Source organism: Scyliorhinus canicula, chromosome 3, assembly GCF_902713615.1.
Source record: "Scyliorhinus canicula chromosome 3, sScyCan1.1, whole genome shotgun sequence".
NCBI classification, from domain to species: Eukaryota; Metazoa; Chordata; class Chondrichthyes; order Carcharhiniformes; family Scyliorhinidae; genus Scyliorhinus; species Scyliorhinus canicula.
The window spans coordinates 182,654,155-182,677,136 of NC_052148.1; the positions used below are offsets into that span (position 1 = coordinate 182,654,155).

At 46.8% G+C, this 22,982-nt stretch overlaps 1 protein-coding gene and 1 long non-coding RNA gene across 4 annotated transcripts in view; one reads left to right on the forward strand and one right to left on the reverse strand.

Moving 5' to 3' along the window:
- The window catches only part of prss12 (serine protease 12), a 243,574-nt gene that overhangs the window by 99,270 nt on the left and 121,322 nt on the right, over positions 1-22,982 (forward strand). The window lies entirely within an intron of this gene.
- The window catches only part of LOC119963171, a 66,226-nt gene that overhangs the window by 15,781 nt on the left and 27,463 nt on the right, over positions 1-22,982 (reverse strand). The window contains exon 1 of one of the 2 annotated variants that reach the window (XR_005460044.1): positions 14,651-14,705. The exons of the other annotated variant lie outside the window; for it this stretch is intronic. This is a non-coding gene — a long non-coding RNA (uncharacterized LOC119963171). Of the gene's footprint in view, positions 1-14,650; positions 14,706-22,982 lie in introns of those variants that run through there. 2 annotated transcript variants of the gene reach the window in all.

Sequence of the window (22,982 nt, forward strand, 5' to 3'; positions counted from 1 at the left end):
GAAACATGAACAGGAATCTCGGGTGGACTGTCATCTTCACTGTCTGCATCCTCCCAGCTAATGACTACGGGAGCGCGTTCCATCTCCGAAAATCGTCCTTCATTTGGTCTACTAGCCGGGCCAGATTTAATTTATGCAGCTGATCCCATTCGCCGGCCACTTGAATACCTAGGTACCCAAAGCTTCCCCTTACTGATCTAAACGGCAGCTCCCCCAATCACCTCTCCTGTCCCCTTGCCTGGACCGCAAACATCTCACTTTTCTCCATATTTAGCTTATACCCCAAAAACCGGCCAAATTACCCGAGAATCCTCATGATTTCTTCCATCCCCCCTAATGGGTCTGATGCAGGTCGGCTGCATAGAGCGAGACTCTGTGCTCCAACACGCGCCCCCCTGCAGACCAGCCTCTTCCAGCCCCTTGAGGCTATCAGAGCAATTGCCAACGGCTCTATAGCTAGCACGAACAACAGTGGAGAGAGGGGGCATCCCTGTCTTGTCCCCCGGTGCAGTCTAAAATAGTCCGACGTTGTCCTATTCATCCGTACACTTGCCACAGGAGTCTGACACAGCAACCTGACCCAGTCAATAAAGCCCCGCCCAAATCTAAACCATCCCAGTACCTCCCACAGATAATCCATTCTACCCGATCAAAAGCCTTTTCTGCATCCATTGCGATCACTACCTCCACTCCCTACTTTCCGGGGGCATCACGATCACATTTAACAACCTTCTTACATTGGCCACCAAATGCCTACCCTTAAGAAACCCCGCCTGGTCTTCCCCAATAACGTTCGGAACACAATCCTCAATCCTGGAGGACAACATTTTGGCCAGCAGTTTGGCGTCCACATTCAACAGGGATATCGGCCTGCAGGTCCCACACAGCTCCGGGTTCTTGTCCCGCTTCAGAATCAGCGAAATCATGGCCTGTGACATCGTCGGGGCAGCACCCCTCTTTCCCTTGCCTCATTGAACATCCTCATCCTCATCAACACCAGCCCCAATAGCGCAGTGAACATTTTATTAAACTCCACTGGGTACCTGTCCGGCCCCGGGACTTTACTCGACTGCATGGCCTTCAGACCTTCCACTATCTCTTCCAACCTGATCGGGGCCCCCAGCCCTTCTACCAGCTCCCCGTAGCCTACTGTAGAAATCCCTAAACACATTATTCACCCCAGCATCCTCCTTTTATAAACTCCACATCGTATCAATTTGGCACATATACATTTACTAATACCACCTGCACCCCTCCAGTTTCCCACTGACCATAATGTACCGACCTCCCACATCTGAGACTATTCTACCCGCCTCAAGCACCACCCGCTTATTGGTCAGGATCGCGACCCCTCTAGTCTTTGAATCCAGTCCCGAGTGAAAGACCTGACCGACCCAGCCTTTTCTCAATCTAATCTGGTCAGCTACTCTGAGGTGCGACTCCTGCAACATTACCAAGTCCACCTTCAGTCCCCTAAGATGCGCGAACACACGTGCCCTCTTCACCGGTCCATTTAATCCTCGAACATTCCAGGTGATCAGCCTAGTTGGCGGGCTCATTGCCGCCCCCCTTCACTGATCAGCCATCCCCTTTTTTGGGCCCACCTCCAGCCCATGCTCCCGCCTCCACCGGCCCGCCCCCAGGCAGCCCCCCCCCTCCCCCCAGGCAGCCCCCCCCCCCAACACACACACACAGCAGGCTCTGTTCTTGACTGAAATGGTTCTACATAGCTGAGCAATTGAGAGAACCTTGAGGTAATGCTCCAACTTCCTCTTTGATTCTGTATCTGTGCGGTCATTGCAAACTATTGCATTTGTCCAGAAGTACGTTGGATTCTGAGCAGGGACCTGCAAAACCAATCGGCCAGGGACCACGTAACCTTGGAGAAGAAGAATATTTCTTGTCAAGTCCACTGTGGTTAATTTTCACACAATGGATCAGTATATCCCTCTGCTTCCCAATGCAAAGCATAGGACTTGGAGCAGCAGTAATGGAGTTCCATTGTAACGGAGACAGGACTGCGACAGTACTCATTCAATTTATTCAAGAAATCATACTGAAGTATTCCTTAATGATACCGTGCTGCAAGTTGCAAGTCAATGGTGTTAAAAGCGAACTGCAGCACAAAGAAATTTATTTCTATTTTTCTCAAATCACTCCAAAATCAATCACATTAAACACATCGCCTACTGTCAGCAGATCTAGAAATGTTATCGGGGAGTTAAATATTAATCTAAATAATACATTGCAATGATGTATTGAAGATGTCATCATTGGCAATAAGAATTTAATTCCGTTAGCATAATGGGGAACTCCTGGGCCCAAAGTAAAAATTACTATCTACAATTTAGGTAGAAAGAAAAGCTTCTGAAAACGATCCTTGTGACTGCATTTAAACCTTGTAAAGAATAACTAATTTCAAATGATATCTGAACACTTGCATCCTTTTTGAGTCAGTTTTCTGCTTTCCGTAGACCTTTCCTTCTCCCTCCCTTAAGGTTTTGACTTTTTATCGGAGTACAATTGATGCAGCTTATTCTGGTACCTTTGCTTATGTGGACATTTTACAAGTGTAAATCCAGATAATGTTCTTTAACCAGACCAAGTTCTTTAACTGCCAAAGGGTGGCAAGGGGATACCAATCATCTTGAAAAGAACAAGTTGATTAGCGATAGTCAACACGGTTTTGTGAAGGGTAGGTCATGCCTCACAAACCTTATTGAGTTTTTTGAGAAGGTGACCAAACAGGTGGATCAGGGTAAAGCTGTTGATGTGGTGTATATGGATTTCAGTAAGGCGTTTGATAAGGTTCCCCACGGTAGGCTATTGCAGAAAATAAGGAAGTATGGGATTGAAGGTGATTTAGCGGTTTGGATCAGTAATTGGCTACCTGAAAGAAGACAGAGGGTGGTGGTTGATGGCAAATGTTCATCCTGGAGTTCAGTTACTAGTGGTGTACCGTAAAGATCTGTTTTGGGGCCACTGCTGTTTGTCATTTTTATAAATGACCTGGAAGAGGGTGTAGAAGGATGGATTAGTAAATTTGCAGATGACACGTAGGTCGGTGGAGTTGTGGATAGTGCTGAAGGATGTTATAGGATACAGAGGGACATAGATAAGTTGCAGAGCTGGGCTGAGAGGTGGCAGAGGGAGTTTAATGCGGAAAAGTGTGAGGTGGTTCACTTTGGAAGGAGTAACAGGAATGTTAAGAAGGCATATGGTGTGCTAGCCTTTATCAGTAGGGGTATTGAGTTTCGGAGCCACGAGGTCATGCTGCAGCTGTACATAACTCTGGTGTGGCCGCTCCTGGAGTACTGCGTGCAGTTCTGGTCACCACATTATAGGAAGGATGTGGAAGCTTTGGAAAGGGTTCAGAGGAGATTTACTAGGATGTTTCCTGGTATGGAGGGAAGGTCTTACAAGGAAAGGCTTAGGGACTTGAGGTTGTTTTCGTTAGAGAGGAGAAGGCTGAGAGGTGACTTAATAGAGACATATAAGATAGTCAGAGGGTTAGATAGGGTGGACAGTGAGAGTCTCTTTCCTCAGATGGTGATGACCAACACGAGGGGACATAGCTTTAAATTGAGGGGTGGTAGATATAGGACAGATGTCAGAGGCAGTTTCTTTACTCAGAGAGTAGTAGGGGTGTGGAACGTCCTGCCTGCAACAGTAGTAGACTCGCCAACTTTAAGGGCATTTAAGTGGTCACTGGATAGACATATGGATGAAAATGGAATAGTGTAGGTCAGATAGGCTTCAGATGGTTTCACGGGTCGGCGCAACATCGAGGGCCGAAGGGCCCGTACTGCGCTGTAATGTTCTATGTTCTATGTTCTAATCCTATCCTTATTGGATGTCCACGTGTATGTATTTGCAGCAAAGATCACTGGTTCATGGTCCTAAGTAGAGGGGATGAGCGAAACATCACTGACCTGGGGATATTGAGGCAAACTCCAGTGTTCATGATGCAGGGATGAAAATCTTTTTCCAGATACATGTTTCTAAACCTGTGGTCTGGTTGCATACGGTGTGCAAAATTACAAACCCTTAAATACAGAATATTAAACACACGAACACAGAAAATGTGAACTCCAAAACCCAAAGGACAAAGAAGAAAGAAAAGTACAGCATAGCAACAGTCACTTCAGCCCCTCAAGCGTGCGCCGACCATGATGCCCATCTAACCTAAAACCTCCTTCACTTCCGGGGTCCATATTCCTCTATTCCCACCTTGGGCGGGATTCTCCGGTATCCGGCGGGCAAGCCGTACCGGCGCCAGTACCGGCGCCAAAGATTGGCATGAACCACTCCAGCGTCCGGCCGCCCGGAAGGTCCGGAATCCACTGCACCAAGGCTAACGCTGGAGTGATTGGTGTCGCGCCAACCGGCGGCGAAGGGCCTCCGCCAGCCGATGCGAGTTGGTGCATGCGCAGGAGCGCCAGCATGTTCCCAGAACCGCTGTTGTGATTCCTGCGCATGCGCAGGGGGTTTCTTCTCTGCACCGGCCATGGCGGAGCTTTACACAGGCTGGTGCAGAGGGAAAGAGTGCCCCCATAGCCCAGGCCCGCCCGCATATCGGTGGGCCCTGTTCGCGGGCCAGGCCATGTGCCACGCCCCGGGGCCAGACCCCCTGTTCCGGAGGGATCCGCAGGCCGCCCTCAGAGCCAGGCCCCGCCGGTACAAACCTTGTGTAATTCACGCCGGCGGGACTGGCTGACAAACGGGCGACCGCTCGGCCCATTGGGGACCGGAGAATCGCCGGGGGGGGGACGGACGGACACTGCCAACGACCCCCGACCGGCGTGGCGCGATCCCCGCCCTCGCCAATAAAACCAGCGCTGGAGTATTCGGCATCTGGCTGCGGAGTAGCGGGGTGGGATTCATGCCGCGCCGCCCCCCCCCCCCCCCCACCCCCCCCCTCCCCGGCTTCTCCGACCCGGCAGGAGGGTCGGAGAATCCCACCCCTTACTCTTGTATTTGTCAAGATGCCCGTTAAACATCACTATTGTACTTGCTTCCACCACCTTCTCCAGCAGCGAATTCCAGGCACCCGTTATGGCCCTCGCACCTTAAACCTATGTCCCTTAAACATTGCAGGATTGTCCACTCACAGTAAAGCAGTGTTCTCTTGTCTATGCAAAAATGCAAAATCTCAAGCACTAAAAAAAAAGTGAGATCTCATGCATATAAAATCAGACCTTTGTACACACACAGAAAAGCTCTTCTTCCCACCCTGCCATCCTATAATTCTTATCCTTTCAGCTTGAAGCTGGAAAGCTCCATCCTCAGCTCTTGAAACCTCTCAGGTTACTTGATTGATTGGTGTAATAAGTCTGCTCTCTGCTTTTGCTTGTCGCTAGGATGTCAACTGTCATGCTCGTCACGCTTGTCTGTCTGTCTTGAGCCACCCTCACACATACACAGCAATGACTGCAACCACTCTGTGACATCCGTCATCCAGCTATCCCTGAGTCAACTACTCTGTGAATTATAAAGAACAAGCGACTCCTTTCAATGTAATTGAAAACTCAATTAATGTATATTGAGCCACAGCAAATCTTACTCTTAAAAGACATTATGTTTGCTATAACTAATACCTCTTCACCATAACAGCGGCTGCACAAAAGTTAGAACAAGTTAGAACCTCAATGAGATGAACTAACGTTTCTCATCATCTCACCAGCCATTTGTTTGTTCCAGTTTTAAGCTGTTTTTCTATTTCTACTGAGCAAACTAAACATCTGTTAAAATATTAATGTGGCAACAGGCCCAAGGAGGGGCTGGAGCTAAATTGGATTTGCATGTTTCTATTAATTTGTAAAGTAGTGAAGAGCCAACAGAGAATTTGGAGACTAGATTTAAGGAGCTTGTGGGACAGATTTGGCTCAAAAGCCATGTGTTGGAGACTCCTACCTTCCTAGCACCCAAATGAGATCAGTTAGTTCAGCACAGACCAGAGACTGAAGGGTTAATGATGAGGTTGAGTTGCATAAACTTAGTTTTTATTCCCGTGGGTTTATGGAGTTCGAGGAGTGCTCTAATTGACATATTTAAAATTGTTTTAAAAAACGTTTCAGTAGGTAATCAATGTGAAACTATTTCTTCTGGAGAATCCAGAACAAAGGTGGAGGCCATCAAAGGGAGCAGCGGGGCGACTCTCGACTCCTGGCCAGGGCCCAGATAGGCAACCAACCAAAGTAAGAACAGAGGCCAATAAAGCCAGCACTCAGGCAGCCAGCCTGCCAGGAGCAGACACTGTCATTGAGACTCGAGGCCCACCCCCCCCAAGTGAGTGGTGAGGAGTCACGAGGTGAGAGGGCCACCTAAGCACTAGTGTTGTGCTTTTCGGGGAACAGTGTCAGTGGGGTGACTTGACCAGAGGGCCAGGGCTGAGAGTGAGAGGGGTTGGGCAGCAATCGGACCGATGAGGGTGAGAGCTGGCTGGCTGCTGCTGGCTGTCTGGCATGGCCTCTGCTTTTGCCCTCACCGGTCTGGTTGCTGCCTAGCCCTGGCCTCTGGCTCTGGCTAAGGCCAAATAGCCAGCAGCAACAGCCAGACAGCCAGCCACGAGCACACCTTTTTAAAAATAAATTTAGAGTACCCAATTATTTTTTTCCAATTAAGGGGCAACTTAGCGTGGCCAATCCACCTTAGGCTGCACATCTTTGGGTGTGGGGCTGAAACCCACGCAGACATGGGGAGAATGTGCAAACTCCACATGGATAGTGACCCAGGACCAGGATTTGAACCAGGGTCCTCAGCACTGTAGGCAGCAATGCTAACCATTGTGCCACATGCCGCCCAGCAAGGAGCACATTTGATCATCAAGGCATGAGGCCCAGCCACCCGATTGAGAGGTGACTAATTGGGAGATGCAAGGGCTGGCAGGTGCCAGCATCCTGGTTCTCATGCTGATAATCAGTATGCTTAGCTTTCAATTCATTGTATTATCTCATAAGTTAAAAAGCAGTTAAGCATGATTTGGGGATTTTGAGGCTTGTATTGTGTGAGCTGAGGATGGGCAGAGTCAGGAGGGCATTGAGGGCCGGGCTTTATGTCATTGATGGAAGGGCTTGGCGTCATTTAGGGCGGGCCACCATGTCACCAGCAGGTGGAGCGTGATGTCGGGGGCCTGCAAAGAGGGAGACCGTGGGGCCTCCAAAAATTGTAAGTCTGCCCCTGCACATTTATCCAACAACACTTCCAATGATACATACAATTTGTGCATTCTCTTAATGCCTTGTGAGTGCCTTTGTCGGTCCTGGTGCTCCTCATCAGTGCTACCCCAGTGTCTGCAACATGGCTACTGGAAGGCTCCTGACTTTCAATGGGGAAGACTGCAAATGACCTTGCAGAACTCCCTCGAGTTACACCACTTTCTGCAGACGCAGGATTGTTGTGCATTGTAATGTTAGCGCTTCCCCAGAAGGTTCTTATCCAATTTTAGTCATGTATGTTTGAACTGACCCAAAGGAGTGCATTTTCATGCTGTGTCCTTATTAATGAACTGGTGAAAATCTAGCCAGAAATGTAGAGCTTGAGATAGAACATAGAACAGTACAGCACAGAACAGGCCCTTCGGCCCTCAATGTTGTGCCGAGCCATGATCACCCTACTCAAACCCACGTATCCACCCTATACCCGTAACCCAACAACCCCCCCCTTAACCTTACTTTTTTTATTAGGACACTATGGGCAATTTAGCATGGCCAATCCACCTAACCCGCACATCTTTGGACTGTGGGAGGAAACCGGAGCACCCGGAGGAAACCCACGCACACAGGGGGAGGACATGCAGACTCCACACAGACAGTGACCCAGCCGGGAATCGAACCTGGGACCCTGGAGCTGTGAAGCATTTATGCTAACCACCATGCTACCCTGCTGCCCCTAGCTGCCCCTAGATGATAGCCACATTAGAAGGGAGTTAGGGGTGGCTGATATAATTATAGGGGAGTATAACCAAAACATTATGTTGAGTGCAAGATGAATTAATTTAATATGCCGTTAAGGGGGAAATGACCGCAAGGGGTCGATAAGGTTTCCAGCCTTTAGATGAAAGGTTGGAAATCCAATGGGAACTTTTGGCAAGGTTGAAGGGAGAGAGAGAAAAAAAGAAATACAGATGGAAAGAAAATGCAGTATGGAGGTGAGGCATCTTATACACTCATGGTAATTTGGCACAGTACCTAATCCTTTGTGGCTAGCGAACTGAGGTGGCTGAAATTTTTTTGTTTTGAGGACATTACCAGTGCGGTAGATAACGGGGAGCCGATGGATGTGGTATATCTGGATTTCCAGAAAGCCTTTGACAAGGTGCCACACAAAAAGGTTGCTGCATAAGATAAAGATGCATGGCATTAAGGGTAAAGTAGTAGCATGGATAGAGGATTGGTTAATTAATAGAAAGCAAAGAGTTGGGATAAATGGGTGTTTCTCTGGTTGGCAATCAGTAGCTAGTGGTGTCACTCAGGGATCCGTGTTGGGCCCACAATTGTTCACAATTTACATAGATGATTTGGAGTTGGGGACCAAGGGCAATGTGTCCAAGTTTGCGGATGACACTAAGATGAGTGGTAAAGCGAAAAGTGCAGAGGATACTGGAAGTCTGCAGAGGGATTTGGATAGGTTAAGTGAATGGGCTAGGGTCTGGCAGATGGAATACAATGTTGACAAATGTGAGGTTATCCATTTTGGTAGGAATAACAGCAAACGGGATTATTATTTAAACGATAAAATATTAAAGCATGCCGCTGTTCAGAGAGACTTGGGTGTGCTAGTGCATGAGGCACAGAAGGTTGGTTTACAGGTGCAACAGGTGATTAAGAAGGCAAATGGAATTTTGTCCTTCATTGCTAGAGGGATGGAGTTTAAGACTAGGGAGGTTATGTTGCAATTGTATAAGGTGTTAGTGCGGCCACACCTGGAGTATTGTGTTCAGTTTTGGTCTCCTTACTTGAGAAAGGACGTACTGGCGCTGGAGGGTGTGCAGAGGAGATTCACTAGATTAATCCCAGAGCTGAAGGGGTTGGATTATGAGGAGAGGTTGAGTAGACTGGGACTGTACTCGTTGGAATTTAGAAGGATGAGGGGGGATCTTATAGAAACATTTAAAATTATGAAGGGAATAGATAGGATAGATGCGGGCAGGTTGTTTCCACTGGCGGGTGAAAGCAGAACTAGGGGGCATAGCCTCAAAATAAGGGGAAGTAGATTTAGGACTGAGTTTAGGAGGAACTTCTTCACCCAAAGGGTTGTGAATCTATGGAATTCCTTGCCCAGTGAAGCAGTTGAGGCTCCTTCATTACACGTTTTTAAGTTAAAGATAGATAGTTTTTTGAAGAATAAAGGGATTAAGGGTTATGGTGTTCGGGCCGGAAAGTGGAGCTGAGTCCACAAAAGATCAGCCATGATCTAATTGAATGGCGGAGCAGGCTCGAGGGGCCAGATGGCCTACTCCTGCTCCTAGTTCTTATGTTCTTATGTTCTTATTAAATCAGTTTTGAGATGAGTTGCATTTTAAAGGTGCCCATCCCATCCCATCCCATCCTCTATGACCTTAGCACACCTGCAATAACTGGGAGGTTTAACTCTTTGAGGAAGTTAATTGATGAGGGAAGGGCTGTAGATGTCATATACATGGACTTTAGTAAGGCGTTTGATAAGGTTTCCCATGGCAGGTTGATGGAAAAAGTGAAGTCGTATGGGGTTCAGGGTGTACTAGTTAGATTGTTAAAGAACTGGCTGGGCAACAGGAGACAGAGAGTAGTGGTGGAAGGGAGTGTCTCAAAATGGAGAAGGGTGACTAGTGGTGCTCGGACCACTGTCATTTGTGATCTACATAAATGATCTGGAGGAAGGTATAGGTGGTCTGATTAGCAAGTTTGCAGATGATACTAAGATTGATGGAGTTGCAGATAGCGAGGAGGACTGTCAGAGAATACAACAAAATATAGATAGATTGGAGAGTTGGGCAGAGAAATGGCAGATGGAGTTCAATCCAGGCAAATGCAAGGTGATGCATTTTGGAAGATCAAATTCAAGAGCGGACTATATGGTCAATGGAAGGGTCCTGGGGAAAATTGATGTACAGAGAGATCAGGTCCATTGTACCCTGAAGGTGAAAACGCAGGTTGATAGAGTGGTCAAGAAGGCATACAGTATGCTTGCCTTCATCGGACGGGGTATTGAGTACAAGAGTCGGCAGGTCATGTTACAGTTGTATAGGACTTTGGTTAGGCCACATTTGGAATACTGCATGCAGTTCTGGTCGCCACATCACCATAAGGATGTGGATGCTTTGGAGAGGGTGCAGAGGAGTTTCACCAGGATGTTGCCTGGTACGGAGGGGGCTAGCTATGAAGAAAGGTTGAGTAGATTAGGATTGTTTTCATTGGAAAGACGGAGGTTGAGGGGGGACCTGATTGAGGTTTGCAAAATTATGAGAGGTATGGACAGGGTGGACAGCAGCAAGCTTTTTCCAAGAGTGGGGGCGTCAGTTACAAGGGGTCACGATTTCAAAGTGAGAGGGGGAAAGTTTAAGGGAGATGTGCGTGGAAAGTTTTTTACGCAGAGGGTGGTGGGTGCCTGGAACGCTTTACCAGCGGAGGTGGTAGAGGCGGGAACGGTAGCATCATTTAAGAGGCATCTAGACGGGTATATGAATGGGCAGGAACAGAGGGAAGTAGACCTTGGAAAATAGGAGACAGGTTTAGGTAAAGGATCTGGATCGGCGCAGACTGGGAGGGCCGAAGGGCCTGTTCCTGTGCTGTAATTTTCTTTGTTCTTTATAAGAGCTGAACTAACATTTGTAGTGGAAGGGCTCAGTTTGTGCTCCAAGTTGGTTGGATTTGGATTTGTTTATTGTCACGTGTACTGAGGTTTAGTGAAAAGTATTCTTCTGCAAGCAGCTCAAACAGATCATTCAGTATATGAAAAGAAAAGAAAATAAAGAAGAAAATACGTAAACGGGCAACACAAGGTCCACAATGCAAATCCATTGACACCGACATCAGTTGACGGTTACATTAAGTTAGAAGGCAAGAGTATTGGAGCCCATGCTTGAACAAAACTAAATGCAATTCACTTTGCATTAATAGTAGAAAAGTTATGCAAATGCTCTCTGCTGAAGACTGTAACTGGGCTTACCAGAGGAATTTGAGAATGCATTACTTCCATTTCCAGCACTGATGCAAATAATGGCAGTGGAAGATCCCATAACCTATAGCTTTACTTAATATAAAACAGTTAAAACATTAATTTAAAAGATAATTTTAAAAACCTTTAGGAGGGCGATTCTCCAATATGGAGCCCAAGTGTTCACGCCGTCATGAACGCCGTCGAGTTTCACGACTGCGTGAACCGGGCCCGGGTTCACGCCGCTCCAGCCTCCTTTCGCGGCATCAAATGGGCGCCGCTCCAAACCGCGCATGCACAGTTGGGCCGCGGCAACCTGGGCATGCGCAGGGGACTTCTTTAGCGCGCCGGCCCCGAATCAACATGGAGTCGGTGTTCAGGGGCCGGCCGCGACAGAAAGTAGGCCGGGGGGGGGGGGGGGGGGGGGGGAGTAGGCCGGCCCGCCGATCGGTGTGCCCCGATCACGGGCCAGACCATATTGGAGCACACCCCCGGTGAAGGAGCCCCCCCTCCACAGGTCGCCCCCCGACCGTTTGCGCAGAGTTCCCGCCGGCAGCAACTCTGTCATATCGGCGCAGTCACTTGGCCCATCCAGGCCGGAGAATCGGCAGCCCCGCCGATTCCAGCGGCACGCGGCCGGCGCCGCGCCAAACACACCAGCGCAAATGGCGCCAATTCTCCGCACCTCGGAGAATCGCACGCCAGTGTCGGGGCGTCGTGGCGCAGTTGTGGAGATTCTCTAGCCCGGCGCGGGGTTCGGAGAATCACCCCCTACATTTGTTTGCAAACTTGCATTTCACGGTCCTTTGACTGTGTAAATTTTAGGGCCAGGCTTCTCCAATACTATGGTCAAGTTCTGACGCTGGCGTGAAAAGCGGTGCGAACCACTCCGGGGTCAACGGGCCTCAAGTGGCAGGTATCCATCCCTTCCAAGGTGGCTAATACGACGCTGGAGTGCTGTCCGCAGCTCCGTCGTCTGAATGCCGGCAAACCACGGCCGGTGCGAGTTCACGCATGCGCTTGGGTTCCCATCTCCATGCTGACCCCTGAGCAATATGGTGGAGCCCAGCACAAAGAAACATAGCTCCCCACGGAACTAGCCAGCCGTCGATCAGTAGGTCCCGATCGCGGGCCAGGCCACTGTGAAGCCGCCCCCCCCAAAAAGGGTCAGACAGAACTCCGAGGTCCCGCCGGGACTCGACGGGCTCTCAGCCCATCGAGAACCGGAGAATTGCATGGCCCCCAACCGGCGCGGCGGCAATCCCGCGGCCACCCGAAAATGGGCGCCGGAGAATCGGCGAGCCGGCGTTGGGGCGGCGTGGCACAGGGTCAGAGAATCCCGGCCAAGAGATTTCTTCCATCTGCTGCCTAATATAATACTATGCACAGTTGTGGTTATAATAAATTTAAACAAATGTAAATAGCGGCAAATTATAAGGACGTATATGTAATGGAATCCACCCCCCAAGTAACGTTACAATGAAACGTCCTCGTCTTTCTGCTGGGGGTGTATTGTTGAAGTTTTAAAAGGCTATTGGAAAGAGAAGTCAGATGCAAAACTGATATCTGCTCATTTACCTCTTTGTTTTTTTTAAGTAAATTTAGAGTAGGCAATTATTTTTTCTGCAATTAAGGGGCAATTTAGCATGGCCAAACCATCTAATCTGCACATTTTTGGGTTGTGGGGGTGAAAACCACGCAGAGACATCTTTGGGTTGTGGGGGTGAAACCCACGCAGACACGGGAAGAATGTGCAAACTCCACACAGACAGTGTTCCAGGGCTGGGATTTGAACCCAAGTCCTCAGCACCGCAGTCCCAGTGCTCACCACTGCGCCACATGCTGCCCCTACCTCTTTGTTTTACCCCTGTTAAGGGTACAACATGTAACGAAAATGACAGTTCTCATTATTCATGCTCCATAATGCGGGTAGAACTATGCTCTAAGCTGTTTTTCCCGAAGAAGCATGTGTAAGAATTTAGGAATCATAACAATTCATAGAATTTACAGTGCAGAAGGAGGCCATTCGGCCCATCGAGTCGGCACCGGCTCCTGGAAAGAGCACCCTACCCAAGGTCAACACCTCCACCCTATCCCCATAACCCAGTAACCCCACCAACACAAGGGCAATTTTGGACACTAAGGGCAATTTATCATGGCCAATCCACCTAACCTGCACATCTTTGGACTGTGGGAGGAAACTGGAGCACCCGGAGGAAACCCACGCACACACGGGGAGGATGTGCAGACTCAGCACAGACAGTGACCCAAGCCGGAATCGAACCTGGGACCCTGGAGCTGTGAAGCAATTGTGTTATCCACAATGCAACCGTGCTGCCCACAGTAAAGCACAGAAGGAAATAATTTCATTTGACCATCTGTGATAAGAGCTGTACAATAGATTTTGTCCCATTTCCTTGCGCTGTAACCATATCCTTTACTATTTCACTTCCCAAGCATTTAGCGAACTTCCTCTTAAATGCGGTAAATGACTCTGATCAGTGAAAATAATCTTTCAATATTCATTCTCTCAAAACTTGTCATGTTTCTATTCAATCCCCTTTAACCTCCTCTGCTCCAGCCCTATATTTTCAAATCTCTCTACATAACTCTATCCTGTCATCGCTGTCATTTTGTAAAATAAATTTAGTGTACCCAATTCATTTTTTCCAATTAAGGGGCAATTCACCTACCTCACGGATCTTTGGGTTGTGGGGGCGAAACCCACATAAACACGGGAACAATGTGCAAACTCCACACGGACAGTGACCCAGAATCGAACCTAGGACCCCGGCGCCGTGAGACTGCAGTGCTACCACTGCACCACCGTGCTGCCCCATCACTGTGCCATTTTAATGAATCGATTGCAGAAGTTCAGGGTTCCCAAGGACTGGTGACCAAAGCCCTGTCGCAAGCAATACTTTAACAAAACTTCATTAACTAGCTGAGCAGCTGCTCCATGCTTGTACTCTGCCCGTGCTCCGGGGAGAAATTTCACACTTAAGTAACCATCTCATTATGTTAACATAATAGCTGGTTTATCTCAGTGGGCTAGGCAGCTGATTTGTGATGCAGAACAAGGCCAGCAGCGTGGGTTTAATTACCGTACCAGCTGATAATTCTGAATTCTCCCTCTGTGTACCCGAACAGGTGCCGGAATGCGGCAACTAGAGGCTTTCCACAGTAACTTCATTGCAGTGTTAATGTAAGCCTACTTGTGACAATAAAGCCAATTTACATGTGACCCCTTAATCCATATTGTAACTTTTTCATGCCTTTGATATTGTTTCTGTTGCAGGCGGTCTTAAATTGCACACAATACTTTACATATGGGCAGCATGGTAGCACAGTGGTTAACACAGTTGCTTCATAGCAACTTGCCTCCTGCTGTTGTTTTGGCCCACTCCACCAAAGTTTCAATTTTATACTCATGTTTAAACCGCTCCGGGACCTTGTTCACCCCTCTCTTTCTAACCGTGAAATCCCTCCCAAAAAAACTCTCTTCTTCACTCACTTGCATTACTTGTGCAAGGCCCAGCTCCCAATCCTGCTTCTGTCTCAGCTTCCGAGAGAGCACAGGAAGCGGCTGCATTTTTTAAGCATTCCAAAGACCTGCTCAATGACTTTACACGAGACAACATGGCTCTCATTATATGCATGCTGTCCACGTGTGCTTAAGTGCACACTCGAGTTTGGACCGAAATAGTGTTAGAAAAGAGTTAATGTTCCCCTGTGCTTTACTTAGAATTGGAGCTTTAATTGTTTAATAGACCACACTAATTGTTTGATAGACTGCACTTTTATATAAAAGGGATACAGGTGACACTGTGGAATTGGCGGAGAAGTGATTGTAGAACACAATAAAATTGAAGAAGTCAAACTTTGACAAAGTGTCATCTGGACTTGAAACGTTAGTTCTTTTATCTCATTACAGATACTGCCAGACCTGCTGAGATTTTCCAGCATTTTCTCTTTTGGTTGAAGAAGTCAAGACATGCTTTCTAGTTTTTATTACAGAGAGACCACCAGAGCTTAACAATGGGCTGTAGATAACCCTTGTCAGCCAGTCGTCACATTCCGGCTTGATGTCATGGCTCAAATGCTGGTGGTATAATGGATACAGTGGACTGATGTTGAATAAAGGCATCACGATGTGCAGGTTAGGTGGATGGCCATGCTAAATTAACCCTTTCAGTTCAAAAACGTTAGGTGGGGTTACAGGGATAGGGTGCGGGTGATGGCCTGGGTGGGGTACTCTTTCGGAGGATCGGTCAGGACTCAACGCGTCAAGTGGCCTCTTTCTGCACTGTTGGGATTCTATGATTCCATGATTGCTGATTCATCAATCAGCAATCTGCTGAGCATGATCACACACTAACTGCATACTCAGTGAGTGGAAACATTTGCAGTTGGAGAAGGTATCGGCATTTATAATAATCTTTATTGTCACAAGTAGGCTTACATTAACACTGCAATGAAGTTACCATGAAAAGCCCCTGGTTGCCGCATTCCGGCTCCTGGTTGGGTACATAGAGGGAGAATTCAGAATGTCCAAATTACCTAACAGCACATCTTTCCGGACTTGTGGGAGGAAACCCACACAGGCACAGGGAGAACGTGCAGCCTCCGCACATACAGTGACCCAACCTGGGAATCGAATCTGGGACCCTGGTACTGTAAAGCAACAGTGCTAACCACTGTGCTACTGTGCCGCCACACCTTTGAAGGAATCACATGTGCTGAGGATGAATGGGAATTGGTGAATGTAATGTACTTAGATTTCCAGCAGGCATTCAATAAGGTGCCACATCAAAGGATATTGTGGAAAATAAAAGTTCATGTTGTAGGGAGTAACATATTGGATTGAAGATTGGCTAGTTAACAAGAAACAGAGAGTAGACATAAATGGGTCTTTCTCTAGTTGCCACTATATGATGATTGGGGTGCCTCAGAGATCAGTGCTGGGCCTCAACTTTTTAGAATTTATGTAAATGACTTGGATGAAGGGTTGCTAAATTTGCTGATTACACAAAGATAGGGAGGGAAGTAAATTGTGAAGAGGAACAAGGAGGCCACAAAGGGACGTACATTACGTGAGTGGGCAAAAATCTGGGAAATAGATTATAATGTGGGCAAATGTGGTATTGGAATTGATTTTCCCACTGCTTCGCGACTTGCGGGAGAGCCCCAAATCCTCGCTGGGTGCAATATGTTACACGAGTGACCTGCCTCGCAGTGCCCAGCGTGATCTGGATCACACCCTCACTGAACGATATCCAAATAATGATATTTAATTGAGCCATTAAGCTCACTTAAATATACATTCACTGGATTCTCCCGGGGCCTGGGGTTCACCGGCTGTGCCTGGAAATCCTAGTCCATTTAGTAGAAAGGTTTGGATGTAAAGGAGGGTGGCGTTCCCGAAAGCAGGGAATCCTGAAAGGGGGAGGGGTGTAGAGATCAGGCAGCCTTTCAAAATGGCGCCCTAATCTGCCTCTAGTAACACAATCTACTCTGCTAACCATACAAGCTTGCTCTCGACCATGTGCTAGGGTGTCATGCTGGTGAGCTCAGCTCCTGAGTGCTGGAAAACTTCTCAAGTGTAGCCTCAAGGCCCAAAAAAAACAGATAACTGCTATTGAATAGTGGTGTCAATCTCTGCTCTGCAGTTGTCGAAATACACTCAGCCAAATGCGCCCAAAACCAGACTTGGAATTTTTTCCGGTGAATCACACCCATTGTCTGTTTTGGCAAGAAGGATAAAGAAGAAGCTTATTATCTCAATGGTGAGCGTTTGCAGAGCTCTGAGGTGAAGAGGGATCTGGGTATCTTAATGCATGAATTACAAAAGGCGAGTATGCAAGTACAGCAACTAATTAGGAAAGCTAATAGAATGTTAGAATTTATTGTGGGAGGAGTTGATTAAAAAGTAGGGATGCTGTGCTTGAGTTGTACAGGACATTGGTGAGAACATATCTGGAGTATTGTATACAGTATTGGTCTCCTTATTTAAGGAAAGACGGAAATGCATTTGAAGCAGTTCAGAGGAGGTTGACTAACTAATACCAGAAATGGGCGGTGTTGTGTTATGTTACCTCGAGTAACATAAGCTGCTACTTGATGTAGGCTCTACTAAAAGATGCTCCAGACTCGGAGATAAGTTTAACGTATTCATTGAACGATTAACAATGCTCTTAAATGAGTTCAACACTCTAGTAATCTGCTTTTAGTAACTCAGTCTACTCTGCTAACTATACAAGCTTGCTCTCGACCATGTGCTAGGCTGTGATGTTGCTGATAATCAACCCTGTCCTGCTTTCTTGGTTTCTGCTGGTGGAAGAGGCAGAGTCTGTGTGCCTTGCTCTTTTTATAGTGGTTGTCTAGTGCCCCCCTTGTGTAATGCCATCTCTGGGTGTCCTGAGTACTCATTGGTTGTGTCCTGTTCTGATGACCCATTGGTTGCGTGTCTGCATATCATGACAGGCGGGTTGTCTTAAGAGGAAAGGTTGGAGAGGTTAGGTTTGTATCCACTGGAGTTTAGAAGAGTAAGGGGCGACTTGTTTGAAACCTTTAAGATCCCTATGGGTTTTGACAGGGTACATGTGGGGAGGATGTTTCCTCTTCCAGGAGAACCTAGAACTAGGGGTCATTGTTTAAAAATAAGATATTGCTAATTTAATACAGATGATTTGGGGGTGACACGGTGACACAGTGGTTAACACTGCTGTCTCACAGCGCCAGGGACCTGGGTTCAATTCTGGTTTTGGGTGACTGTGTGGAGTTTGTACATTCTTCCCGTATCTGCATGGGTGCTCCAGTTTCTTCCAAAGTTGTGCAGGTCAGATGGATTAGACATGATCAATTAACCCGAGTGTCCAGGGATGTGTAGATTAGGTTAGGGGGTTTTTGGGATAGGGTAGAATGCTCTTTCAGGGGTTTGGTCCAGTCCTGATAGGCTAAATGGCCTCCTTCTGCATTGTAGGGATTCGATGAGGAGAAATATTTTCTCTCAGAGGGTTGTGAGTCTCCTAAACTTTCTTCCTCAAAAGGTAGTGGGAGAAGAGTCTTTGAATATTTTTAAGGCAGAGCTAGATAGATTCTTGATTAACAAGCGGGTGAAAGGTTAGTGGGCATAGACAAAAATGTGGGGTTGAGGTTACAATCAGATCAGCCATGATCTTATTGAAAGGCGGAGTAGGCCCGAGGACCGAGTGGACTACTCCTGATCCTAATTTGTCGGATCGTATGTAGAAACAAACTTCGACAAAACGTTTCATACTTTTCCTATTCTAATTTGAAAACAGTACTTACTTTTTACTTACCAACCGTGAACGTGGTTCAGGATTTAATGGTAATATGAATGGGAAGATGTTCAAATAATGAATTTCTGCTGTGCCAATGCATGATTTAGCATATTATGGCTATGATAAAAATAACATTGATTGTTGCACATATACTCATTCTTATTATTTTAATTTGAAGTTGTTCTTTTATTGATAAAGAATGAGTATAATTTGGAAGCATATGGCTTCCAAAGACAATGCAGAACTGCAGTAGCATTGAAGAGAAAAGAGACCCATAATTTATCTATGCATTTCTGGTATCATCCTTTGAAACCTTCGCTGTCTTCTCCAGTGCCTTTACTTTCTTTTCATAATATGGAAACCAGAACTGCAAGCAATATTGTAAGTGTGGTCAAACCAAGTTTTAATACAGATGTAGCATAATTTTCCTACCTTTCAATTTTATCCCCCTAGTCCAGTGCTTTGTTTGTATGCGAGATGGACTTATTGAGCTGTGGTGTAACATTTAGTGATTGGTACATTTGCCGAATCCATAGAATCCCTACAGTGCAGAAGGAGGCCATCCGGCCCTTCAAGTCTGCACCAACCTGCCGAAAGAGCACGCCAGCTATGCCCACTCCCCCCCCACCCCCCCCCACCCCCCAACTAACCCTATAGTGCCCCTAACCTACACATCTTTGGACACTAATGGACAATTTTGTAGCATGGTTATTGCACCTAACTTTCACAACTTTGAAAAGGATGCAAAGATACTGAAGAAGGCCCAGTGAAGATTTCAAAGGGTTATGCCAGAAATGCATGGATATATATTAGGAAAGCATTATGGGTCACTTTTCACTTGAAAAAAGAAGAATAATAGAAGTCTTTAAAATTCTGAAAGGTTTTGATTGAGTAGATACAGAGAAATGTTTCCTGTTATGGGATAGCGGATAACTAAAGGCCATCAATATAAAATACTCACCAAGAAATTCAACAGGGAATTCAGAGGAAACGTCCACATCCAAAGAGTATCGACAATGTGGAGCTCACTGCTGCAGGGAGCAGTTGATGGAAATTAATAGAGATACATTTAAGGGGAAGCTAGGCAAGCATTTGAGCTTGAAGAGAATAGGCGGTTATGATGATAGATTTAGATGAGAAAAGATGGGAAGATGCTGGAGTGGAGCATAAACAGTGGCAGGACTTTGGGCCAAATGGCCTGTTACTGTGACCTCTAACTCATGTAACAGCGTGCAAAAGAAATTAATAATTTTGATTCTGTCATATGGCATTTTATGTGAAATGAAAGCAATGTTACTTCAACATTTAACTCTTTATTTCTGTTAACAGTATTTAAACTCCAGTGAATGGTATCAATCATGAGCGTTCTCCCCATCTGCTGTCTAATGCTTACAGGCTATCATGTCTGTACTACTTAAGTGGCAATGCTTTTCTACATCATCTTTCCTTTTCTCCTGTTGCTTGTTCTGGGTGAGTGTGCTTTACACTCAATTTGGCTCTGTTTTATTGCTTAGCTCTAGAGTCGCCAGGTATCGTTAAGATACCGCCACAAGTTCAGACCAATAACTCGATACACCAGTTAGTAAGTTCAAACAAGACACGTTTATTATAATACAATTATCTACTACTTATGCATATAAAACTACAAGACTAGGCTAATCCTACCACTAACAGGCCAATACTTATCTGGAATAAGGGAACTGCCGGATCAGGGAACAATGGCCTCTTGCTTTGTCCTGGATCCACAGGCTTCCAGTTGGTGTAGACTAAAGGGGTCAGGAGTGTCTACTCTCGTAGCGTGCGTTGTATGACACTTACTTGATGGCGGCTGCTAACCAGGCCTCTCCTTCTCAAGGTCTTCTGCTGCAACGGTGTTCTGCTGGGAGGGCAGGCTGGTCAAGGAGAGGCTGGCTAAGAGAACGAATCAGTCCTGGGACCTGACTTTTATAAGTCCCAGGGGCTTTGCATCCTTCTGGGCGGACCTTCTATGAACCTGCAATCGATTGGGTCTCTTCCCAATCGATTGATTTGAATTTCCCCAATAACAGGCTGTTCCTCGATCCCCGGGCGGTTCCTCACACCTTATTGGTGCCCTTTGTCTTAGACTCCACTGGCGCCGGAATGTCTGGCCTTCCATAGAATGTTTAACTGTTGTGTCCATTGTGCCTGGGAATCACCGTAAATCGCTTCATTAATATGCGCAGCTTGTTAGTTACAATTCTGTCGGGTTTCTGTGGCAGCTAGAATACAGGGGATTCTGTAGACTGTTGGTTTCTTTGCCAATGTCCATTTTACCCTGCAATCTTTGTGTTCTTCCATTTTGTGTGAGAAAGTGGCCAACCTAGGTGGCTACACTCCCCCCCCTGTAGGAAAATGAAATAACCGCTGTAAACACGATTGAAACACGATCCGTAGTGTAGAAATCCTGTGCACCCTCATTCTGTGACATGTGCAGTGCAATTGCTACAATGCAATAAATCAAAACTTCTGTGGTACATTTTCTAAAGTCTGCAGCTCGGCCAAACTCTTTTTGAAATCAATCCCCGCTTACTTTGGAATACAGTCATGGTGTAACAACCTTTTTTTATTGAGCCATCACTCAATCTTCCGACGCATGCAGTCTGCAGGAAAATATGTTTGAACAACCTGAGACTCCATTTAATGTGCCTCAGCATCATCAAGGATAGAATAGATTTTAAGCTTCTAAGGTGTGGATTCATTATGGTAATCAACCTATAATTCGTACGTAAATAAAATGGAGGATTGTTTATCAAATTCTTAAATGGGCCACACATAATAGAGGTGGCAGAAGTTTTGCCCATTGGCTGGACAGACCAGAGCCCCCACCCCCACGCTGCTGCATGCCACAGAACATAGCCTCTTATCAGGAGTATATATTAAAGATACATTCCAAGAAAGATACATTCTACTGAGGAAGCAAGACTCTACCAGTAGGATGCATCATTTGTGGATTAATAAAGAAGTTCAGCGTGGTATCAAATTGAAAGGAACGGTGTACAATGCTACAAAGATTAGCGGTCGGCCAGAAGATTGGGAAAGTTTTAGAATCCAGCAAAGAATGACAATGGCAGGAAGAATAGAATATGAATTAAATGGAGAAAGACTGCAGGATCTGCAGGAATTTGGGTGGCCTTGTACATGAATTACAAAACGTTAGCATGCAGGTACAGCAAGTAATAGGGAAGGCAAATGAAATGTTGACATTTACTGCAAATGGGATGAAGTGCAAAAGTAGACATGGCTTGCTACAACTGTACAGGGTATTGGTGAGACCACACCCAGAGTACTGAGTACAATTTTGGTCACCTTACATGACATACTTGCATTGCAAAAAGTTCAAAGTAGGTTCACTAGGCTGACTCCTGGGATGAGGAATTTGTTGTCTATGCTTAATTGCCCTCAAACTGAATGGCTTGCTAGGCCAGTGTGAGGAGGTGCTTTTTAACCCTGGTAAGTGACTGGTAAGTAGTCTCTCTTTTTCTTTTCATTGTCTAATTTATTTATTGTTATTTTGAAATTGTAGTTGTTTAAGTTTACCAAGGGTTTAAGACATGGCAGGAGATCCCAGACCCGTGTCATGCTCCTCGTGTGCGATGTGGGAGCTCAGGGACACGTCCACTGTCCCTGGCTCCTTCACGTGCAAGAAGTGTGTTCAGTTGCAGCTCTTGTTAGACCGCTTGACGGCTCTGGAGCTGCGGATGGACTCACTTTGGAGCATCCGCGATGCTGAGGAGGTCGTGGATAGCACGTTTAGCGAGTTGGTCACACCGCAGGTGAAGGTTACTGAGGGAGATAGAAAATGGGTGACCAAAAGAAAGAGCAAGAGTAGGAAGGCAGTGCAGGTGTCCCCTGCGGTCATCTCCCTGCAAAACAGATATACCGCTTTGGATACTGTTGAGGGAGATGGCTCACCAGGGGAAGGCAGCAGCAGCCAGGTTCATGGCACCGTGGCTGGCTCTGCTGCACAGCAGGGCAGGAAGAAAAATGGCAGGGCTATAGTGATAGGGGACTCGATCGTAAGGGGAATAGACAGGCGGTTCTGTGGACGCAATCGAGACTCCAGGATGGTATGTTGCCTCCCTGGTGCAAGGGTCAAGGATGTCTCGGAGCGGCTGCAGGACATTCTGGGGGGGGGGAGGGTGAACAGCCAGCTGTCGTGGTGCACATAGGCACCAACGATATAGGTAAAAAACGGGATGAGGTCCTACAAGCGGAATTCAGGGAGTTAGGAGTTAAACTAAAAAGTAGGACCTCAAAGGTAGTAATCTCAGGATTGCTACCAGTGCCACGAGCTAGTCAGAGTAGGAATGTCAGGATAGATAGGATGAATGCGTGGCTCGAGAGATGGTGCAAGAGGGAGGGATTCAAATTCCTGGGGCATTGGGACCGGTTCTGGGGGAGGTGGGACCAGTACAAACCGGACGGTCTGCACTTGGGCAGGACTGGAACCGATGTCCTAGGAGGGGTGTTTGCTAGAGCTGTTGGGGAGGGTTTAAACTAATGTGGCAGGGGGATGGGAAC